Source organism: Meles meles, chromosome 13 (assembly GCF_922984935.1).
Source record: "Meles meles chromosome 13, mMelMel3.1 paternal haplotype, whole genome shotgun sequence".
In the NCBI taxonomy this organism is placed as follows: Eukaryota; Metazoa; Chordata; class Mammalia; order Carnivora; family Mustelidae; genus Meles; species Meles meles.
This window is the reverse complement of record NC_060078.1, coordinates 64229445-64246470: the sequence shown is the minus strand read 5'-3', so window position 1 is coordinate 64246470 and position 17026 is coordinate 64229445.

Below are 17026 nucleotides of genomic sequence, written 5' to 3'. Positions count from 1 at the left end.
TTAGCTTGGCCGAACTCAGGAATTTCTCTAACAATACATGTTTATTCCATGCCTGTGGTGTGACTATAACTGGGCTGGGCACTGCATTAATAAACTAATTCTTTGCAGGCCAAGTGCTAGAGTGTTGGCCCTGGTGCTTTGTACTATGAAATAAAGAAGGAATTTAGTACTTAGGGAGCTCTGGGACCTATGCCGGGTACTTTACGCACATTATTTTATTCATTCTCACAATAACCTTATTGGGTGTGTATGTTTTAGCCTAGGTTTTGCTGAAGAGGGATTCAGGCTTTGCCTCTTTCAGGGTTCAGTGAAGAAAACTAAAGAAGTCCTAGTAAAAAGGTTTTCTACAGGAATTAGAGGTTTGTACCACTACTGAGATGTCTTTCTGGAGAAAGCAAATGAAAGTTGGGGAAGCCACTAGTGGAATTCCAAAAATCAGAAAATCTGTGCGCAGAATCCCTTGGAACATCCAATCAGGAAATTAAAGATTTTGTACCCCAAAGGAGCTGCAAACATCAGCAATCACAGGGAAGAGGCTACTGACGCTTTCTCCATCTTCATCACCCTCCCGGGCAGCCCTGCCGTCACCCTACAACACCGCCAGCACAGTCTCATCTGTTCCTGTCTCTATCCACAGCTGCTCCCGAGAATGATCATCCTGTTTCTCATTCAGTGTTCAAATCTCACCAACGTAGTGGACTCTAACTCAGAATCATGTAAGAATAAGCCTTCGTGGTGATGCTGTTCCCAACCTTACCCTTGCCATACAGAGGACAGTGGAATGATGCTGGTAACGATGCCACGCTAACAACAGAAAATCAGAAAGATGCTTACAACAGTGAAAATCTGCCAGTAATGGGCTCATTCTCACGCTGTGTTCTGCTGAAGTATCTAGCTCCACAAGAAAGCTGGTAGACAAGGTAGCCGCAGAAATCTTTAAGGAGGCGTTTGAGTTGGTCTGTGGTGTTCTGATGGGCACATGGGAACAGTAGCTACATTCCAGAAATGGCCTGAGCCGAGAGGAGTGTGCCGGTGAGCAGCAACTTATCTGCAGGACCGTGAATCTAAATGAGCTTGTTTTGGATTTCTTGTCCTGTCTCCAGTCCCCAGCCCAGTCCGGATCGTGAATGAATAATCACTGAAATAATGATAATGACCTGTAACCAGCCGTGTTTAGAGACATCTGGATCCCTTCAGGCAGAGACAGTGAGCTGGAAAGGGCACATGTTATACTTCTGCCTTCTGTTACTCCTGGCGAAAAAACAACGTGAGCCACAGGGAAAAGTCTCAGAGCTCTAAGAGTTAATGAGTTGCTTCCAGTCTCCAAAATTACTAGTTTAGATGAGGCTGGGGTATTTGACTGTTTTCTTTTTAAATGCAATATGTTCTCCTCTTTATCCTACGTCTTCAAAGCTATGACCAGGGAGGGGAGGGAAAGAGCAAAGCGATGAGTAAACCAGATATTTAGATGTAAATATGAAACCTACTGTTGTTCTGCATTCAAGAGGTACAGGATTTGACAATCATTACCCTGAAAACAGCTTTAGCTCACTACAGATTTCCTCTCTTCTCTGCCCATTTCCAGCGACAGAGCCATCATGAAGAAGGATGTTCAAAGACATCACATCTATAACCTTTGCCAAAGGCACACACAATCTTTGGAAGGAAGACTTTTATTTTCCCTGTCACCTTTAATGCTGGATATACCAGCTGAAAACTGAATTCCGAGTATAAGGTCACTGCATGGAGGCTTCCTAAAGACACAGAGCTTGAAAAGAAATCTTTTCTGAATGTCACTCTTATTTCAGCTCACATTTTCCTGATGCAGCCCAGATGCACTAATTGGCCTTGCTGTAGACAACAGAAAAGAAAGAAAGAAGAAAGTAAGAAAGAACAAAACAAAGAAAGAGAAAGTTATTTGTCACCATCCCTCATTCTGGCATCCATGCCCATAATGAGCCCAGCTCTCAGTGTGGAAGAACTAAGAAACACACAGGAAATGCCCACTGCACAGTATTCTTCTTCACATGTTCTGTAAACATCTACCTTCTTTCCCTGGAAAAGAATCCTGTGCATTTTGTCCTACTTGGGTTTTGAAAGAGCCATTGGTAAAATAAATAAATTAAAAAAAAAAAGAAAGAAAGAAAGAAAGAGCCATTGGAGATCTAAAGTATGAGAATCAGATGAAGACAGTTGACATTCTGTGCTTTAAGAACTAGGTGGTGTTATTTTTCTGTCTCCCATATAGCACTCCACCCAGGAACGCCACCCGCCCCCCCCCCCCATCTCCAGTACATATAACGAGGCCAGCTGTTTCAAACTGGTGACCTACTGACCACACCTATCTGATGGATAGGTCTTCCTTTTCATGAGCAGAATTTTTAAGAAAAAAAAAAAAAAAAAGCAAATTAGCTGCTTGCAATGGAAGGTTTTGCTAAAATTCAGATGATTTGGCAACAGGAGCTCTCCATCCCAGCACAGTTACAGAGCTTCTGCTTCCTGTGAGTGAAGCCGACCCCTCTGCCCAGTCTCCTCCAGCCCTATCCATCAGACATGTGTGTGGACTCACCAGATGGTCCACAGACATAAGCAGATCGACATCACCTGGAGGTTTGTTAGAAATGCAAATTCAGTGGCCTGGCCCAAACTGTCCATTCAGAAACCTCTGGTGGAGAGGCCTTCGACCTGAATTTTAACAAGATCCCAGGTGATTCCTAACGCATATGTGAGTTTGAAAAACCTTGCACTCCGCTCATCCATTTGGTGCCCAACCTTGATTAGCAATAAGATTTGTACCACTAACCTGGCCCAGCAAACACTGCAATTTCCTTTTTTTTTTTTTTCTTAATTACCTTACAAAAATAGTGAGAGATTGATGATGTGCTATTTTCCACCAGCCTGGGTTCTGTCTGAAGCACACAGTTGTTTTGTGACCCGCCAGAAAATGCTGAGTAGATTAAAAAAAAAAAAAGCCATTGACACATTTGATTATTAGTCATTGAAGTAACCCTGATTAGTTTTGCGTCAGAGGATCACTGAAAACTGCCAGATTTATTTCTTTGTTCATGGAAGCGCAGTTATTTCAACACTGAGATTTTATCTCCTTCTCAAAGAGCAGCAAACTGGTCTCAGGCTAAAGCCAGAGTTAGAGCCAAAGGCAGTGGTCCATGCTGGCCCAGCCACACTCCATCACAGGAGGTCCTTTGGCCACAGCTCCTTGCCTACCTGAGCATAAAGTGAGACCTCTCCCAGTCTGACAAAAGCTTAGCACCCTCCCATCACCTTTCAGAGCCAGAGCCTCTCTGCCTCAAGAAAGTAGCTTTAAATAGCAGCCCCACGGAATAAAACCAGAGGCAGATAATAGCTGGGTTCAGACTCTTCATTACCATTTGAAAACATCAAATGCTTTAGAACTGCTTCTGGTCTTTAAAAATTCCATCTTCCAATCCCATCAGGCTAAGACATTCAGTAAACCACAGTAGAGCCTCAACCCAGAGCCTCAGAATCACCGGGCCCTGTAACAGCATTCACACCTCTCTTTAGATCACCCAGAGCAGAAGAGTCTAATTGTTCATGCCCAATTTATTTATGCTTCTCGGTTGCATTCACATGGGCAGCATGGACAGTTAAGAGGAGCGTGGAGTGTAAAAAGCCTTCTAATTAGCAACTGGTACTTACAGTAATTGAGGAATCAGCCTCGAGGTTAAGATATTGATTCATTTTGATAATATTATATATGCTGTGAAATTCTCTAATAGTTAGACAGCCACTGAGATCTACTGAGGCATTAATACACGTGTCATCGTGTTTCACACGACACCGTAGATCTGAAAATGCTTTGGACTTTTCAGGTCTGCTGTGCATTATTAGCACATGGGGATTCTGTGGATGCTGGTATCTGCTCAGAATTGGAGTGAGGGGCCAGAGAAATTTTCTGATCGATAACTTCAGAATGAATCAACCTGTGTGGGCTTGTCCCTTTTCATCAAAACTGAGCTTACAACAGTTACCCTCTTCCGGACGAAGGCCAGAGCTGCTGTGGTCCTCTCTGAGCTGGACAGGGAAGCCAACAAACTTGAGCAAAAACCATGGCTCCTCTCTAGATACTCAGCACTGGAAACTACTGTGTGCTGTTAAGGAGAAGAAGGTTCACCCCAGAGCAGTTACTGGCCTTTGTTCCTTCAAAGTGACCCCTGGGGAGGGATGCCTAAGGGACTCATTCTTGCAGAAAAGGGATCTCAGAAGAATATATTCCTGCCAGGTTTTCCAGCACAACCAGGACAGTCCAGCTCAGAAAGGGCACAGGGACTTAAAAGATTTGTGTTGGTAAAAATCCAAAATATTCACCTTGGCATTGGAGGCATCTCAATTCTGGTCTCTGCATCTGACTTTGTCTCACCCTGCTCTGCAGCAGCGGCAATGTGGGCCTGCCTGCCTGCCAGGTTTGCTCAAAGACTCAGTGCCTTCCTGGAGCACAGTGTCATCATTCTTTCTCTATGGATCTGAGGTCTCCCTTTCTTTGAAAGCCTGGCTCTATTCTGTCTCCTTCTCCAGAGATCTTCTAGAGCAGCCCCCAGCCCTCACTCCTTCCCTCCTGCCTTGTGTCACTACTTGTGACCTTAGGTCCCCCCTGCCAACAAGCGCCTTGCTGCCCTATGCAGAACACACCCCCAGGGAGTGCCTTTGCTCCCAAGGGGGTATATCTTCATTCTTGCTTTCTTCTGTCACTAGGGAAAGACTTCTACCTATCATACAGAGGCTCTGCCCCTTAACTATCACCATTTTGAAATGGGGGACATTTCATCTCCCTAGTACTACTCAAAACCAGGCATAGGAAAGGGAGGGTGACGCAGGTGGCATATGTAATATAGTCCTCTTGGACTTGGGCAATATGTCACAGAGGAGAGCTCAGCTGCCTGAGTCACTGTACACTTAATAAATCAGGGAGCTGGGAATAAATCAGGGAGTGTTTGGGGAACCCCCCAGACACTCATGCTAGTGAATCTGGCCTCAGCCTGGCCAACAAGGGCAAGGTCGCTGATACACAGAAGCAAGCTTAAAACCTCCATGTCTTAGATAAGGTAACACTGACTATTCATTAATCCAAAAGTACTTACTGAGCATCTATTCTATGTCAGGCCTGGTCTAAGTGCAGGAATTAGGGCAGCTCGCAAAGCAAGCACTGTCCCAGTCTTCGGTTACCAGGCATCCATACAGCGGGGGTACTCTGTGTGCATAGAGAAGGGTCTGTGTTTTTTATGCCCCTGAGATGCAGGTTTTCCAGAATGCATAGGAGTTTGCCAGGAGGAAACAACATGAAACTAAGCATGAAATTTTAAAATTACTTAGGAAAATGCAAATTGAGACTCCAAGATTAGAGGAGAGCTGGAGTAGCCAGACCTCATTTCACAGAGGGCCTCAAATTCCCACGACGCCAGAGCACTGTAGAATCATAATAATGGAACCAATAGAGATTTACTGTAGCTTTTTCTTCAGTTCTGGATTAAAGCCCAAAATGAACTTAAACAAAAATCTTATTCTTCCATGTCTACTACAGCTTCAGAAGCAGCAGATAATAGATAATATACATTAAAAGAATTAAGAGTTACCATAATTCCTGTTTTTCGAGATGATTACCTCTTCACACCCAGCTCTACTTTAGGATCCCATACACAGTAATAAAGTTGTTGCCAAAATAGCTAAACGTAGGCATTGCCAATATAGAACAAGAAAGGGAAAAGAATAATCAATACAGCAGCGGAGAACACCGCTATATTGTCACCCACGCTCTCCTTCTGGAGAGATCCTCACTGGAGAAGTGGCTCCCCACACTTCCTCTGATTCCCGCCGGTGCATCTTTTATGTTCTGGAGAAAATACATCATTTATCCGATGACAGTCTTGTACACACTGGTTATTACAACAGTGCGGCATTCCGATAGCTTTGTTTACGGTAGTGTGCAGGGTAAATATTTTATTTTCTGACGAGTGCTTGGGTTTTATTTGCCAGCATGAAGACTGGGCTAGAGTGGCTGGAGCTCGGAATCTAGATATTTACCAGCACAAGGAGATGATGCGCAGATGCTAATGAAAGCTCTGGGGGTAGTTTTCCGGGCTGTTGAGTGTAATTTCTCACATCTCCAAATGGCTATAATAGGGAAACACCCTGAAAAGAATTCTCTAATGGCTGTGCGAATGCGGCAGAGGATCGTTGGAAAGTTAATGGGCCATGCAAAGCAGAGCTTTCTTCATTCATTCATTTGGCATGGTGTAAGGTGTTGGACGGAACATCAGACGCTCGGCTCCCCAATCTTTTTGCTCCTTTTCTTCCTTTGCCCCCAACCCTCCACCTCTGCCAAGTTACTTGGATCTTCTTCCAAAGATCAAGGCTGACCCTCTTACCCCACCCCTCCTTAGCATGTTCACAAACCAGCTCTACCTCTCCGTGTTCATATAGCACCAAAGACGTACCTCTATGACAATAATTAGCACATTTTATTTATTTTTTTTAAAGATTTAATTTATTTATTTGACAGAGAGAGATCACAAGTAGACAGAGAGGCAGGCAGAGAGAGAGAGGGAAGCAGGCTCGCTGCTGAGCAGAGAGCCCGATGCGGGACTCGATCCCAGGACCCTGAGATCATGACCTGAGCCGAAGGCAGCGGCTTAACCCACTGAGCCACCCAGGCGCCCCTAATTAGCACATTTTAAATTAACTCTGTGTTGACTGCCTTGGATAGTTCACTGGACTGGTTTTTAAAAGCAGAGAGCATATTTTATTCGCCATTATATTTTTTCTACAGCACCTTTCAAATGTGCCTTAAAAAGAAAACAAAAACAGAAACAAATAACAACAACAACAAAAAAAAACCAAAGAACCCTCCATCTGTCCATCTACCTTTTCACTCTTCCTGGTACCTAAACCAAATGTGTGTAATAAACAAATGAGTCCACAAGACAGAGGAGCTTGGTTGAGTCTAAGAAAGTCACCTCATTTTTTTCTGTGTTCTCAGTGAGGGAATTCAGTGAGTGGTGCTTTTCAACAGAGAAGTCACATATGTATTCATTCATTCATTTCACGAATGTTTCCCATGTCCTTAATGAGCAGGACACCAGGGAGATGCCAGCCCCTACTCCTAAACTCCAGAGAATCCTAGGGGGGGGACGCTGGGAAGAGCCAAGGCCAAGAAAACATAAAAGAATGTTGCCCAAATTGTAACTAGAAAATTCAGAGAAGATGCAAAGTAAGGGCATGATCAAGACAGTAGAATTTTGCTTCTGAATTCCTAGGACCACCCACTGACTCTAGGGAAGGGCTGGCTGAAGAAATCTTGCAGACACAGGACTCAGAATACAAAATGTGCTTCCCAGTCCCTAGATCCGGCACCAAGACAATGTTCTGTATGGTGGAGAAGCTAGCCCAGTGAAATCTCAGTTGATCAGTCCACACGGAGGCTAAGGCTCCAGCCGGACTCCAGTCCTGATCAGTACCCAGACGTAGCTCTCCGAGACTCCTGCCTCTGTCTGTGTATTTACCTGGGGCACTCCTTGCCCAGTAAACACTGCTTCCACCCACCATACACTGGACAGGGTCAGTCTTCCTGAGCAAACTTCTGTCCGAACATGCGAGTCTCTTGCATTATGCCATGCTCTGGACAAAGAGCCTCACGGACGATGCCTCTTTAAAAAGAGTCACTTTGGGTAAGCTCCAAGGGAACACCTAACTTAACTGCATCTGTAGAATTCCAGGAGTGGAATTCTTCAAGATTTTATTTGACAGAGAGAGCACATTAGCAGCCGGAGCAGCAGGCAAAGGGAGAAGGAGAAGCAAGCTACCCACTGAGCAGGGAACCCTATGCCGGGGCTCGATCCCAGGACCTTGAGATCATGACCTGAGCTGAAGGCAGAAGCTTAACCTACTGAACCATCCAGGTTGCCCCCAAGAGCAGAATTCTTAATCAATAGGTCTGGAACTTCCTGATCAGCCCTCATGAGGTCATTTTGAATAAGACCCCCTACCTTCCCAGAAGCAGGGGTAACCTTTCCTGAAATAATCCACTCTGTTAAGTCCTTGTCCCACCCTCCTTCTGTTTATAAAATTCTTCCATTTTGCACAACTCCTCAGAGCTCCTCTCTCCCGGCTAGACGTGATGCAGCCCAATTAAGGACTTGACGAAAGAAGAAAGTCAAACAGATCTTTAAATTCACTCAGTGGAATTTCCTTCTTGTTTTCGTTCTTGTTTTTGTTTTACATTAACCACGGGGTCTCCGCAGAGACGCTACGGCTGTTTACTACAGAGGAAAAGAGAGCACAGCCCCTGACAACATAACCCTAAGAAAATTAATCATCCCTCTCTGATTTTCACGCAGAACAAAGTATGCAGCAACGTGACTGTCTATCCTTTGCCCCAACTTTCAAGTAGCTACTTCCCAGCAGCTCCTTCCTGAAAGAGCAATTAGTGGGACTGCGTATCCGGCAGCAAAGACCCTCTCTGATAAAAGAACTGACTTCATGTTATCTTTAACTTTGCACGTCAAAGATTAGAAAATACAAATTGAAGTGACTGAAGGATCCACCCTACCAACCGCTGGTAATTTCTGGATGTGCCCCCACCCCGTGCAAGAAGGGAAGCGGCAAGAAAGCTTGAATCTAGCCCCGTCTGGCAAAGAGCCCAAATCTACACGTCTGATGAGAGAAAAAGAAGATGACATGATTTTGAAAACAGACTGATGAGATGCCTAGAATTAATTTGGGGCTTGGAAAAAAAGAGAAAATGTCAAATCATCTCTAACAAAGGTCGACCTAAAGAGCAAGTGTGAGGAATTGCCTGCCTCCTGGCTTTCTCCGCGGGGAAGCCTTCATCGTGGCAGGCTGGCTTTGAGTCTTAAAAAAAAAAAAAAAAAAAAAAAAGGAAGAGGAGAAACCTACTGGATCAAAACGACTGGGAGCTCTATGACAGAAATGCACTTCCAGACTGAAATGTGTAACCACGGCTGTCACTTTGTTTTGCCTTTGCGCTAACTGAGCCAGAAGCGCCTGGAAGACCATTCTTCAGAACAGTCTGAGCAACAGAAAAGTGGAGCCCACCCTTTCACGCAGAAATGTCCTTATCGTTCCATATCCAGGCCCTGCTCCCTGCCAGCTAGCAGCTCCAATGTGATTTAGGCATGATGCGATCTGTGGGTCTGTCCTCCCCGCTCACTGTCTCTCAGGATCCTTGCCCTTTTTTTCCTGTCATTGTAGTTGTCTTATATCCCTGCATCCACCACTGACCTTCTCGACTTTTTTCTGTCTCTATCACACTGCCTTACCAATAGCCCCTTGAATGATAAATTTTAAGTTCTGGTTTAATAATAATTTTCTAATCCGAGGACTTTTTCTTTCTGTCATTATGATTTTTTTTTTTTTTTAAGATTTTATTTATTTGACAGAGAGAAATCACAAGAGAGGCAGGCAGAGAGAGAGGAAGGGAAGCAGGCTCTCCGCCGAGCAGAGAGCCCGATGCGGGACTCGATCCCAGGACCCCGAGATCATGACCTGAGCCGAAGGCAGCGGTTTAACCCACTGAGCCACCCAGGCGCCCTCTGTCATTATGATTTAAAGTCATGTCTCATATCCCAAATGTTACTCACTTTACATTTCCCACAGTAGTTAATGCAAGATATGTTGCCAATGTGTGGTGCATGAACCTGGGAAAATCAATGGCTGTAGGCATGGTTTTATTTAGGTTGGAGGGTAGACAAGAATGTCCCTCAGTTCACTTCTGGAAAACACATGCTTGTCACGCCTGATGAAGAGCTAACATCAGAAGCTAGTTATAACAACTTACATATGGCTTAATTTACTCCTTACTAATTTTACAGATGAGCAAAGTGACGTTCAGAGATAGGGTAAAAAATTTGCCCAGAAGTGTATTTTTGGCAAATGGCTGAACCAGGCTTCAGATTTAGTTGTCTTCATTAGTGATAGATGTCTATGTAATAATGAATTCTGGAGCAAAAGGGGTAGGGGAAGGAGAGGAGGGCCAAAAAGAATCCTTGCCTCCTCCTGGACACACATTCCTCACACACCTTCCAAGAAGACTTAAAATTCCAGGATCAAAGTTTCCGGTCCCTTTGTTTAAAACATTGTTCCCATTAAAATGCAAATAGAAGTAGAAGTGGAAAGATTAACTATCAGCTCTCAGTCACATTCATGACCATTACCCTTGGCTCTTTTCCTGAACCTTGACTTTGATAAGAACCAGTGTGCCAGAGTGAACCAGGATTCTCTGTGAAGAGCCTCAGACTTTGGAGGAGGTGGAGAGCTACTCTCATATTTTGGTCCTGGCACTGTGTACTGTGTGCTTTCCTAAAAGAGCTCCCCAGGGAAGTGTCACTAATTTAAGGAAATCTAATTCTAAGGAGGATTAGAAAAGGCTAAAGATTGAAATACCTACTCAGTATAAATTTTTACACTAACCCCTAACTTCTAAAGAGATATTGATACCATCTGTTTAAAGGTGCCTACCTTGTCAATTTGATATAGTTGATTCTTGGTCCCTTTGTATATACTGTATTTCTTAAGGGTTACTAACAGGGAGGCCTTTTGCCTTCAGATATGGCTCCTGATTTATAACAAACAATACAATAGCAGACAGAACCATTGTATTGAATTTAAAGGACCACTCAGCCCTGAAACCAAACAAGGTACCAGGCAAAGGTCCCAGGGAAGGTCCAGGGGCTTTAAATAGCTGTGTCTTAGAAACAAAAGAAAAGAAAAGGAGGGGGGATAGAGGAGGAGAGAAGTGTGAAGGAGGAAGAGAGGGAGGGAAGGATAAAAAGGGAAAAGATTGTCTCTAAAACTCTTTTATTCTACAGATTGGCTTTTTCCTCCCTCTTTGCTCAGACATCAAACAATGCTACTTACCTACCTAGCCCAGGTAGCTGGGTTGAAGGATGTTTCAAGCTCATATTCTTATCAGGAGCATCTAGATCCCTTATGTATTGTTACCAGTTTATGTATTGTTACCAGTTTAAAGACACACTGAAATTTACTCCCTCAAGTTGCTGGGGTTTTGTCTCTGTAAGACAACCAACTCTCAAAACTGACTTCCAACACTATTGCCTACACAAGACCAATAATTAGAGAAGAGTTCAAAACAATGAATGACCAATAAATGTCAACTGTGAGGATGATAATGATTGATAATGATAACCATGACCATTTTCCCTAACAAGTATCTGAAAGACATAATTGATATTGGGTGACTTAACATTTTCATATATGTGTATCTTTCACCAAATTTTTAAAAGATTTTATTTATTTATTTATTTGACAGACAGAGATCACAAGTAGGCAGAGAGGCAGGCAGAGAGAGGAGGAAGCAGGCTCCCTGTTGAGCAGAGAGCCTGACGCGGGGCTCAATCCCAGGACCCTGGGATCATGACCTGAGCTGAAGGCAGAGGTTTAACCCACTGAGCCACCCAGGCATCCCTTTCACCAATTATTTTTTAAAGTCATTGCATAATTTTGTGTCCATGTATACCAAACACACATAGACTACACAACTGATATTTTCAGTTTCATATTACCCAGAAGACTTCAAAGAAAACATCTTTTAGTTTCCATTTTTGCCGATTCTACCCTTCTACCCCAAAGAGAGATAGAAGTAACTGATTCACCAAATCTGTAACTTGGCCAGGTCTCCTTCCATTGCAAACCAATGGACTCCCAGCTTACAGTGCCCTCTCACTCTCAAGCTCATGGGCCCCATGTTTAGGAGGACTGTGAACAGAATTTTCGTTCTCCCTCCTAGGAGAGCTGGCAGAAACCACACACCAGAGCAGGTCAAAATCTCAGCAAAAAACATCTGTATCAAGACTTTGCTTACGTGAGATTATGCTGACTTCAGTGTCTGGGAGTAGTTGTGGGAAACTCGTGTCCTCTTTTTAAGAAAGACGACACTTTGTTAATTTTTCTTTCTTTTTTTTTTTTTTTTAAGAAAAGGAGTATTTTGGCACATGAAGTTGTTTCAGGAAACATTATAAAAACCATCTACTCTATTCTGTTGTGGTTGTTTGTTGTTCATTAGTGGTTTTGAAAAGCAAATACAAAAGTCAAGTAGGAGAATGTGTCAGACAAAATACCTCTCAGGTTTCTCTGCATCTGCGGATCCTAGTATGGTGGACGGAACAGGCAAACAGTACATTATGGTCAATCATCAGTGGATGAGCCTCCAGCCCTGAAGTGTCTGAAGAGCTAACCACCCCAGATTTTTACAGAAGAAAAAAAGTAAACAGAGTTCTTTCTGGTGAGAATTGTTAAAAGACAAATGAGACAAACTATTATTTGAGCAGAAACATTGGAATCGGCAACAGGAAGTGGTTGGGAGTGCTCCACTGACAGGATCTTTAGGAGGTTTTATAGAATGGCAGAAATGGGACAGGGAAACCCAAGGACTCCATAAAAATCTGCTTTTTGCTCCTTCTCCTGCTTCTTTTCCTGCTAGGACCTGCACCCCACCGCATTTCACACATGCCACCTAATGCAAATAGTGTGTGTCCTCCTTGTAAGGGACAAGGAGTTAATGATTTCTTCAGAATAGATCATGTCCAAGGCAGGACCAGTGAGAATGACCAAAGAAGCCATCGTAGGCACATTTGGACCACCAGCAAACCGTCTCAATGTCGAGGCCCCCTGGCTCCCAGGAAGAACACCTGGACCCTTGTGTTTGTTCTCACCAGTTCCTAGTTCCCTGAGGGGACACCCGTACCAGACCATCATCTTCAACAAAAACCCCAGGACCCCCACAAAAAGACAAGATTCATGCTCCAGCTCTCTAATCTTTCCAAGTCTCCCAGACGCTCATGGGCATCTGCTCTCTCTAAATCTTCAATAAACTCTACTCTCAGCTCCTGCTTGCTTTCATTTGATTTCCATCCTACATGTAGCCAAGGACCCTCTTTGCCCGTCCTTCTGACCCCTTCTGGGTCCTCGGACCATGCCTGTCGGCATCAGAAGCAAAGTAAGGAAAGTGTTCATGAGCTGCCGCGTAAAGTCTAGCCGGTTGTTTGTGACTGCTGTCCTTAGGTTTCAGTCCCGTAACCTGGAGCACGTACAGGTTTAGATTCTGGATTGCCCAGATAGGCCACCACAGTGTCAGAGCCACTTCAGTCTAAGGGCCTCCGTGTTTAATTAATTTAACAGCATGGACTTTGTACTCAACCCCAAATCTTCCGGAGGGGTGAAGGTAGAGTTTAGTTTGAAACAGAGAATCCGCGTAGGCTCCTAGGAGTCAGAACAGGGAAGGAATTTGAGTTAATTAGAGCGTGATCAAGAGCCCACAAAAAGGATGGCTAAGTCCTCCTGCTTAAGGTATACATGATAAATCTAGAAAATCCACCCAGTAGAGGGGGCTGTAGGCCTAAGAGTTCTACCTGCCATGTTATGCAAATGAGGCAAATCTTAAGATTCCATTTTCCCACATATCTCCAGATAGTTGCTACAAGAGATGTATCAAATATATCTACATATCCAATATACCTATATCTATGTATCTGTTCATCTCACTATCTATACTTCTATAATCATCATAATATAGAAATTAGATTTTGAGATGGGACAAGGGTATGGAGTATCAGTAAAGAGAAGGGAACAGATATGGGGGGAAAATATTGAAAGTACTTTTCTAGAAGTTTGAAAAATTCTGAAGATATATATAGAAAACTCACAAATCATTAGATTTAGTTTGTTGTCTTAACCCAAGTGGAATTGTTATCAAACTCATACTGTACTTAAAAAGTTCTGCCTTGGGGTACCTGGGTGGCTCAGTCAATTAAGCATAGGATTCTTGGTTTTGACTCAGGTCATGATTTCAGGGTCCTGAGATCGAGCCCCTGGTTCTGATCTTACCACGGAGTCCTCTCGAAATTCTCTGCCTCTAATTCTCCATCTACCCCTCCCCCACTCTCTCTCTCTCAAATAAATAGATAAAATCTTTTCTAAAAAAAGCTCTACCTTACTATACAATGTGGTATCTAGGAGTTGGGGTGGAGTGGAGTGGATTGGGACCTAATCTGTATATCTATTTTTTTTAAAGATTTTATTTATTTATTTGAAAGAGAGCATGAGCATAAGCAGGGGGAGGGTCAGAGGGGGAGGGAGAAGCAAGCTCCCTGCTGATCAGGGAGCCTGACGTGAGGCTCCATCCCAATGACCTGAGCCAAAGGCAGATGATTAACCAGCTGAGCCACCCAGGTGTCCCTGCATCTATTTTTGAAAGTCTGGCACTGAAGTGTGCAGTTCCAGGTGTTTTGAAGACAGGAAAAATGTTAAGGTTGGTGATAAGGTACATGGGACATAGGAATAAAGACTAAACAAGGGGACAAAGGAACTTATCCAAAGACTGGCAAGATACTGGAAGGGAGTTCTGAGAGATGATTTTCAGTGGGACAGATATTCTTGGCTGACGGAATCCTGTGCCTTTGTTAATCCCAGTTCACCAAGAATATAGAAAAACAGAACATTAAGACTAGCTCATAGGAAAGTCATGAATAGCTTCAGTAATGATGGGAAACTGTCCCTTTCTTCTCCTCACTGAAGCCCCAGAATTGAGCTTGACTAGGATTTGGAGACTGGAGATGTAAAGCTTCAGAGCTGCATTAACAGAGGAGGCCTTGAGATGTCGGGACAGAGACCACAGGACAGAGACCACAGCAGTTCCCATCGGACCTTTTTTAAAAAATTATTATTATTAACATATAATGTACTATTTGCCCCAGGGGTACAGGTCTGTGAATCATCAGGCTTACACACTTCACAGCACTCACCATAGCACATACCCTCCCCAGTGTCCATAACCCAACCACTCTCTCCCTCCCCACCCAATCCCCAGCAACCCTCAGTTTGTTTTATGAGATTAAGAATCTCTTAAGGTTTTTCTCCCTCCCAATCCCATCTTGTTTCAATTTTTCCTTTCCTACCCCCACCCTGCCTCTCAAATTCCTCATATCAGAGAGATCATATGATAATTGTCTTCCTCTGACTGACTGACTTCACTCAGCATAATACCCTCTAGTTCCATCCACATCATTGCAAATGGCTCCTAAGAACATTGTAGAACAGCCCTGCAGTTTTCTATTACAGGAGAGAATTCTAAGTCCCTGTAATTCCAGTGGTGGTAGCTCAAAACCAAACACTACCTTCCACTCACCGTCCATGATATGATTCATACTTTTTTTTTTTAATTCTCCCCAGGCTACATCTAACTAAATAAAATGCCTCACAATGAGAAATCGGATGGTTGCACATTCAGGGTTGCCTTTGGCGGTGAAGACATATTGCCATTGTCTTCTATGCTTTCCACAAGGGAAAGTATCTACTTCAAAATATTTTCGTCAGGTTGGTCATAATAGAATATCTCAAAAACATGAGATTTACAATGACTTTCCATTTGTCTTTAAGAAGTTCTTGTATTGATCAAGTACCAAAACATCAGAAACTTGCTGTATTATTCAATGTGACTATTTTCAATCAGTGTAAGATCCACCTTTTTCCAGCTCCCTGCCCTCAATCTAACAACAGACTTCATTACATCCATAAATGGCCAACATTTGGCAATATAAATTTACTTTAACTTAAACTTTCAATCCCTTACAGATGTAGAGCATAATAAGATCATGTGTTAGATGGAATTATTTTTAACGTTAATACACACTGTAGAAAATATATAGTTAGTTCAACCACTTCATAGGTGGTTAAGGGATGGTAGCCAACTTCTCTAAAGTAACTCAGCAGAACTAGAAGTGCATTTTAATTTTCCAACTCCAAGTTTTCTGGGTTTTTTTTTTTAAGGTTAATCATAACAATATCAGTAATGATTCCAAAAGTTTGTTACTTACATTTTTGAGTATTTTCAGATACTAAGGTCTCAAAAAAATATTTCAACCATAGGCTAATCTTCTGGTTCTAGGCTGAAATTTATTCAAAAAATCAGTGGGCCTCTGATAAGATATTCAATGACTTAGACGAAGATGGTTTTATAGACCAACAAGAACAAGGAAAGAAACTTAATAATTTGGATTATTTAAATCAAGTTTTATGGCTCACTTCAGAAAGGTTCACTTGAACCTTGGAAGAAAAAAATGGCTGCAAATTTCTTCATATAGTTAGTGGATACCTCGCTGGAAGGGGGCAAATAAAAAACTTTGGGCTCTTATAAGGTTTACCATTAGTTTTCCACAGACCAAAGAATATGGTAGTGAGGGTCACTCCACCAGATCATTAACTAGAACCTAGTACAGACATAAATTAGACAAAACACAGCACACAACGCAATGCACACACTTGGCTTTCTCTGCATCAGCCCCATGACTGCGTGAGGCTAGATGAGCAGTTAGCCTATTCAGATTGAAAATAGCTCCCTTTGACCCAGAGGAAGAAAAATGAAGTCCTTTATAAGGTAAGGCAGCAAAAACTAAAATGGAACATTATGCCATATCTCCACAGTGCACAGCCAATGAGCATCATAGCAGAAGAACACTGTGGCGGGGGAGAGGAATGGAGATGTCAGAGAACATATGGGAAGAGTGTCTTCTGTGCAATTGTGGTCAGAAATAGAAATCCTTTTACTTCTCGGAATTTTTTTCTTCCATCTTTTCTCTTTTTCTCCCTCCAATTCATTTAATGCCAAACTAAAGAAAAGATACTCCCACTAGTTATATAGATATAATTGCTGAATAACTGTAACCTCTGAACAGGATACAGCAGAACATTATATATATGTTATTTATTCATGTATTTATTAATTGATACACAATATAATGAAGATGTACTAAGTATAAGGCTGTACTCCTTAAGGCTGACAGAGATATGGTGACTATTTTTGCTCTCTTGAAGTTGGTCATCAAGAAGAATGACCTGGATAAATTCTAAATTGCAGCAAATATCTTTTTCTTTTTTATAACATCTGGAAAACAGGAAGAAATTAGCAAGCTAACAATGCTTAAGACTCTCTGAAAAATAGAATATGGGTAAATTGGATGAA